Source organism: Lepidothrix coronata, unplaced genomic scaffold (genome assembly GCF_001604755.1).
Source record: "Lepidothrix coronata isolate B3197 unplaced genomic scaffold, Lepidothrix_coronata-1.0 Scaffold153, whole genome shotgun sequence".
NCBI classification, from domain to species: Eukaryota; Metazoa; Chordata; class Aves; order Passeriformes; family Pipridae; genus Lepidothrix; species Lepidothrix coronata.
The window spans coordinates 686536-692974 of record NW_016690333.1 but is presented as its reverse complement, the minus strand read 5'-3'; the positions used below and the strand labels follow the sequence as shown (position 1 = coordinate 692974).

At 36.5% G+C, this 6439-nt stretch overlaps 1 long non-coding RNA gene across 2 annotated transcripts; it reads right to left on the bottom strand.

Moving 5' to 3' along the window:
* Positions 1–229: 229 nt before the first annotated feature.
* LOC108504142 lies at positions 230–5366 on the bottom strand. 2 transcript variants are annotated; one of them, XR_001877010.1, is made up of 4 exons: positions 5315–5366; positions 2376–2483; positions 1758–1800; positions 230–553 (listed from the first exon to the last, which is right to left on the bottom strand). It is a non-coding gene; the product is annotated as an uncharacterized LOC108504142 (long non-coding RNA). The 2 variants fall into 2 exon arrangements; XR_001877011.1 differs by lacking the exon at positions 230–553 and adding an exon at positions 1284–1634.
* Positions 5367–6439: the final 1073 nt, after the last annotated feature.

Sequence of the window (6439 nt, the reverse complement as noted above, 5' to 3'; positions counted from 1 at the left end):
AACACTGCCTACTGCAGGAAAGAGGATGGTGAGTCTGTTTCAAGGGCCTAAAAAAAAGAAATGAAATACTTTTTCCCTCTTTTTATGATTATTTGATTCCTTATTCCATTAAGCCAACTTACATATTGGGAACGTTATAATATTGTAAGTTTGAAGTTCAGCTGCTACAATAGTCTGGCAACAGAAGCATCAGCTCTCTAGCTGAATAATATGTGAGTTTATGGTCGGTGGTGGTTCTCCACTGAACAACAAAATTAAGGTTTTGCTTTATGATTTGTGCCAAGGGGCCTAGGCAGGGGCCTGGCAACATGGGCAGCTGCCAGTCTGCACCAGAGACTATCAGGATGGACAACAGAAATGAATTTTTGCAGAAAGAGAATGGAAAAGAGTCGCAGAACTACAGGAGCTGGATCTTCAGGAGAATCCCAGGAAACTGTCCAGACTGGAGCTCTCAGGCAGGAGCTCAGCAGAGAGATCAGTGTGAATGATGCTGCATCCTCCTCCTTGGTCTCATCCCATCAGAGCCATCCTTTAACTTGTTTAACTTGTTGCTCTCAAATGTCAAATAGCAATAACTTCAACGATTAAAAATAACAATTTTTCAATACATCTATAAAAGCAGTGGTCATATTTGTTAAACTGGTAACCATACTGCTTAACCTAATTCCAACACTAACAAGACACAAAACACAGACAACTTAAAACATTAAGAAAGATTCAAGCATATGAACAGGAAATACAAAAATGATTGACAGAGACTGTTGATATTAATTGATAAAAACAAAGTTTATTTGTAAATAACAGTATCCCAATCTCATAATAATTTACAATTTAAGAAATTCAGCACTCAAGCCTGCAATATGAATTTCCTGTTTGCCATTTTCTCCCACAGTTTTGAAAGCTTTCTTATGGTGGTTGTACAGTTGGGAAGGTTCTTTCTCCAAACATCACCCAAGAAGTTTGACATCACTTGTGGCACAATAAATTGCACAGATACATTACCTAAGATACATGAATCAGCTCAAGTCCTGGTATAGATGCTGTTATAGATTACAAATGGCTTATCAATATGTACAGAGTGTCTATGGTTTTTGACATTTCTTATTTAGTTTTGAAATACGTAGATAACTATTCAAAGGCACAGCATTAAAATCACATAGCCTTTTTTTCTAAAAAGTCTTCAGTGTCAAATGACAATACTCTAGATTTATCAAAAAAATAAAGATGTGATCAGCTTATGCAATGATCCACTTAAGCTCAGTGAACTAATAAAAAAAACCAGTTATTGTGCTTACTATTATTTATTACTATAATTATTTTGATAATAATGAAATGCAGATAAGTATTTGGCTAGTTGAAATTTTAGCATGAGCTCCAAAAATTTCACACGCATATAAAGCATACTGATGCCAAATATGGAGAAGCAAATTAGCAGATAAGCATTGTAATAATCATTAGTTAAAATTCTCCCATACGAGCTAGTGTCAGCTTCCACTTTCAGAGCCAAGGAAAATATTCATAAGCTTTTACTTCTTGTAATAGAGAATTCACTGTTAACTAGGATTCAGATCCCATGTGTTCAGTCTCCCTACAGACATGAGTCCTCCTTTAGGGTTTCTATCAAAAAGCTCTCACTGGTAACAAAAAACAATGAAAATATACCGTGACAAAATGCATTCCATCAGTAGGATCTAAGGGTATTAAAACCTGCAACAGCAGCTGCAGGAAAAAAAAAAGAAATCAAATGTGCAACTTACCTTCATTCCTTGAAGCCAGAGTCATCTGAGAGAATATTATTTTCTATTAAAATATAAAACATGCAATTATTGATTCTTCCTGCATACTTTTAACATCTTATATACCATACATTTAGACACATATTTTTAAACTTTCCATTAAAATAATAGCTAGATGATAACAAGGTAAGATAGACCAATTTAAAATCTTATAAGGCCATTAAGAACTTACTACTAGAAAAACAGAAATTAAGCACTACATTTTCACATCTGGGCTTGCAGAAATAGCTTTTGCAACTCTCATGCTAGTCTCTGTAAATGTGCTCTTATTGTCAGCCTTTTGATCTATTTGAAGAGAAATAAGGACAACCACAGAGCTACATATGTCACTCAAAACCAAAAACATGCTCTGTGATATCAAGGAAAACTAAATAAGAGCCTCGACCTGCTAATAAAGGGACGGGAGGGACTCATTAAATCCGACAGCAAAAACCAGGTAGGAACCAGTGCAATCCAGGATTCATGCCTCCCATTTACACTGCAATACATGTGTGGGATCTGGTTTACTACAGATCGCCTGGGAGGAAAGAAAGGGAATCTAGAGCAATAAAAGAGTGCCAAAATGAATAAAGTGCTCACAGGTACTGTTGCTTCGCTGACGTTGGAGAACAGAGCGAGTGGGGTTGGTCACAGTTCCGATGTCCCCCAAACGTTGCTGCTACAGGAGTTCTGCCCTTTCAGTGCAATCTGAAAAAAATAATTTATATAAAATACCTAGCACATTGACAAGCCAAAGATTTTTATTATTACTTTCTTATTTTTACCCATTTATGGTTGCAAATTAATGGAATTACATGAGACTGAAGCCAATGACAACTGCTAATCTGTAAGCAACAACAAGCAAGGAAAAGCTGATAGGAGTACAGCTGTTTTATTTTAATTGAGGAATGATTTTATGTTGGAAGCACTCAATATTCACAGCAAATTAAAAATAATGAAGTGAATTGATACCAATGATATTTTTTTTTACCTACTATCCCTTTGTAAATCTATTTCTTCACACAAATTGACATGTCTAATTGATACATACGCTATTATTCCTCATTAGTAGGCTGAATAAAATAATTCTTGATTAAATTTATTGCAATTTACAATCCAGCATAATGCTTGCAAGCTATAAAAGTCAATCAACAGGAAACAGAAAAAAAACAGATGACATTATTACTTCTTATATATACACAATAATCTCATGTGCTTCATGGAACCTTCCTAAGCATTTCATTGCTTCTCAGGAGTTAAGGTCTGTCTCCAACAGGTCACTTCATTTTTCATATGACCATAAATATATTCCAGTGCATTCTGAGTTTTTTTGATAAATATCACCTCTAATAAGCAAATTATTTGTGTATTTAGCAATCTGTTAGAAGTTGTCTGGAAGAGTTAGTCTTCTACTAACACTCAAACAAAATTATGCAGAAAAGCTGATGATTTACTTTGTCTGGATCAGGGCATTTGATTTATATTGTGTTATCACTGCGCCCAAAAGTTCAACCAAGTAGCAAAAATTCAGAATTCCAATGAAAGTCCATAGCAAATCTGACAAGAAAAATATATATTCTATGATGCAAAATTTCCAGCCAAAAGGAAAATTGAATCAATGGCAGGTCAGTCTGTTCTGTATAATTCTAACTTATTCCACACCTTGCCCTGGACTCTACAATTTTGTAGGAAATTCTTTGGTATTATGAAACTAGCAGAGCACCTATTGTGTTACTCTCTTCTCTAATGGCAAGAAAAGTATGTTATGACCAGAACATTTCTATGGCCTATTGCTCCTATTTCTCTGGAGAATGCAACAGCTGGCACAGGATTGCTGCCCTTGCTGACACTGGGCTTCAGAATTGAGCAATAATTTACCCAGAAATGCAGTAAATATATGCTATATCTTGTACAGACACAGAATAGTCATTCTAATTTTGCAATCTTAATAAAATTTCTTTTTGAAGAAGAGCTGCTGATGCCCTGACTGTGTCTCTGCCCTGATTGTAGTCTGTATCTCAACTTGTCCAGATAAGCTGAAAGGAATTGCTGAAAAAATCATATATTATTGCATAGGACCACAGGTTTGGAATTAAAACCTAACCTGTAAAGGGAATGTTTTCCATTCACATTACATACCCTGTTCTTTGTAAGACCTTAAATAAAACCTTATTTTCAAAAAATTAATCTGGATTTTATTTTACAGATATTTTAGATTCACAGTTGCATTTTTATGCAACATAATTCCACTAAATAATGTTTCTTTTGTTGCTACTTGTGAATTTTGATAAAATCTTTGTAAAAGGCGATAGATCTCGATACAGAAAGACCGCTGACATTTCAGAACCAGTCCTTACATTTCAAAAAATATGAGGAAGACGTACTATCAGCAACAAAACCAGCTGTTTCAGGATCCATCTACTATTTGATACGTGTTACTCAGCACAGTAAACAACCTATCTGCCAGCAGTAAAAAATCAAAGAGCTCTGTGCTGACTGAAGAGCATCTTTTAAAGAACTTAGGATGTGGCCCAAAAAGCAGCCCTTAGAAGCAGGCACAGGTTTTCTGGTGTTCCCAGGGAAACGTGCCATTTCAGAGAAAGTGCTGTCACCCAGAGCTGCACAGAGCCCACATCTGAGATTACCTTTAAGGGTGACTAAAAGTATTTCCAACAACTGAACCATCCATAACAGAGCAAAAATAATCAGGAGCTATGGCAACCAGTGAGCCCTATTTAAACTGAATTCTAATGTATATCCTCCATATCACTTTTACCCTCTGCTGTCAAAGGTGACTAATTTGTTAAATCTTTCCAGCCTACTTCTCTGGACAATATATGAAAAATAAGATGGATATCCAGTTCATTCCTTCTGATCCAGGGTGCTCTCCAGATCTGCACACACCCAGAGAGGGTAAAGGCACCATCAGCTGTGCCAGGCCAAGGAAAACAAGCTGGCACAGGACTGTGGGCAGCCACCATGCAAGGGAACAGCAGGGATTTGTGTGGCTGGAAACATCACAGCTGGGTGTGATGTCCCAGGGTGGGCCAGCTCAGCAGCAGAGCCACAAAGCAGACCTTCATATTTCAACAGGCATTATCTTGTCATCCCTTTTAATCTAGGAATACCATATGGAGAAAAACATGATGGCAAAGATTATGATCAGTCTTAAATACACCTTTTTCATTCAGCTCTAACAAACTCAATAGGAAGACTATTTCATAGAAGAGCACAACAAATTGAAATTCAATAGTTTAGTTAATCCAAGCATATTGAAATAAAATTATACATACATATATATCTATATATACACACAGGAGTGTGTGTGCACAGTGAGGGAGAAGTTTCTGCCTTCTTATACATATGATTTCTATTATAGAGTTTGGGTAAGGAATGTAATATCACAGCTCTTTAAAGTTCAAGGATATTAAGGAATGCTTTTAGCTGCAAACATAAAAACAAACCAATACATCTATAACAGATTTGTAATTTTTAAATCTTAATAACATTTGAAATTAATAAAAAAAAAAATCACTCACTTTATTATATTCACCACCACGGAAGATAAAGGTATTATCCAGCTGAGTCTATACCAAAAGGAAACGCACACATTAATATCCGCCATTTGATACATATTCCAAACACAAGAAGTAACAAATTTGGTGACAAAACTGTCAAAATATGTTCCACAAATACATTGGCAAGAGATCTGGACATACTAAAGAAATTCAGTGAAACAAAATAGGTGCCAAATGGGGATGTTTGACAGAGTGTTCAAAAATACATTTAGACCAAAGCAGGAACACATCCAACAGAGAGATTCTCTACATAAATTATCATGAAACTATTAGAAATAATTGGCCAGTGATTTCAAAATATTACATATACTTTTAATGTTATCAAAGAGCTGTGTTGTGAACCATGTGTGATTTCTTGGCAATTGAATTTTTGGCCACGCAACAGCGTTTTTAGACGCAAGTGAAAATACTATATCCCATACTGTAAGTCAATCTGTAGTCTTTGAAACTGAGTCGAGCTTCCAAATGCTTTGAAAGGCTGTTAGGGGAAATACTGTGGAAGTCTGGATACTCTGGGAGGCTGCAGAGTACAGCCCTTGCAGGGGCTCTGCTGAACAGACGCCTTCCCAAGGCTGATGAGAGCCTGGATAACGAAGATGTCATGGCCAACCATTCCAACAGACTGTGGGTCAGTGTCCCAAACCACCACATCAGTGTAGGCCCTATGTCTCTACAAGTCTAATAAGAGCAGATTAATTTATACATAATGCTGTAATACAGGCATTTCTTAATAAAATAAAGTCATCTCAGCATTTTCAGATACTTCTTTAAATGCAGATAACCACTGTGGAGACACCTGCAGAGGGTGAATGAATGGGGTCAGAGGTTCTGCCCTGAAGAGCCACCTGTTCACACCCTTCACACACATGAAATTCAAATTAATACTGTTTAACAGTTCTCAAGAAATATACACTTTATAACAGATAAAATCTGATCAAGTCAAAGTAGACCACTCAGAAAGAAGACAACAAGGTGCCAGAGCAGCCTCCTTCAGCCCTGACTTGCAGATCAGCTAAATGCTTTCATCTTGAGCATGCCCTGACATTTACAGTGTCTGCTCAGATCAAGCTGGAAGCTTAAGGCTCA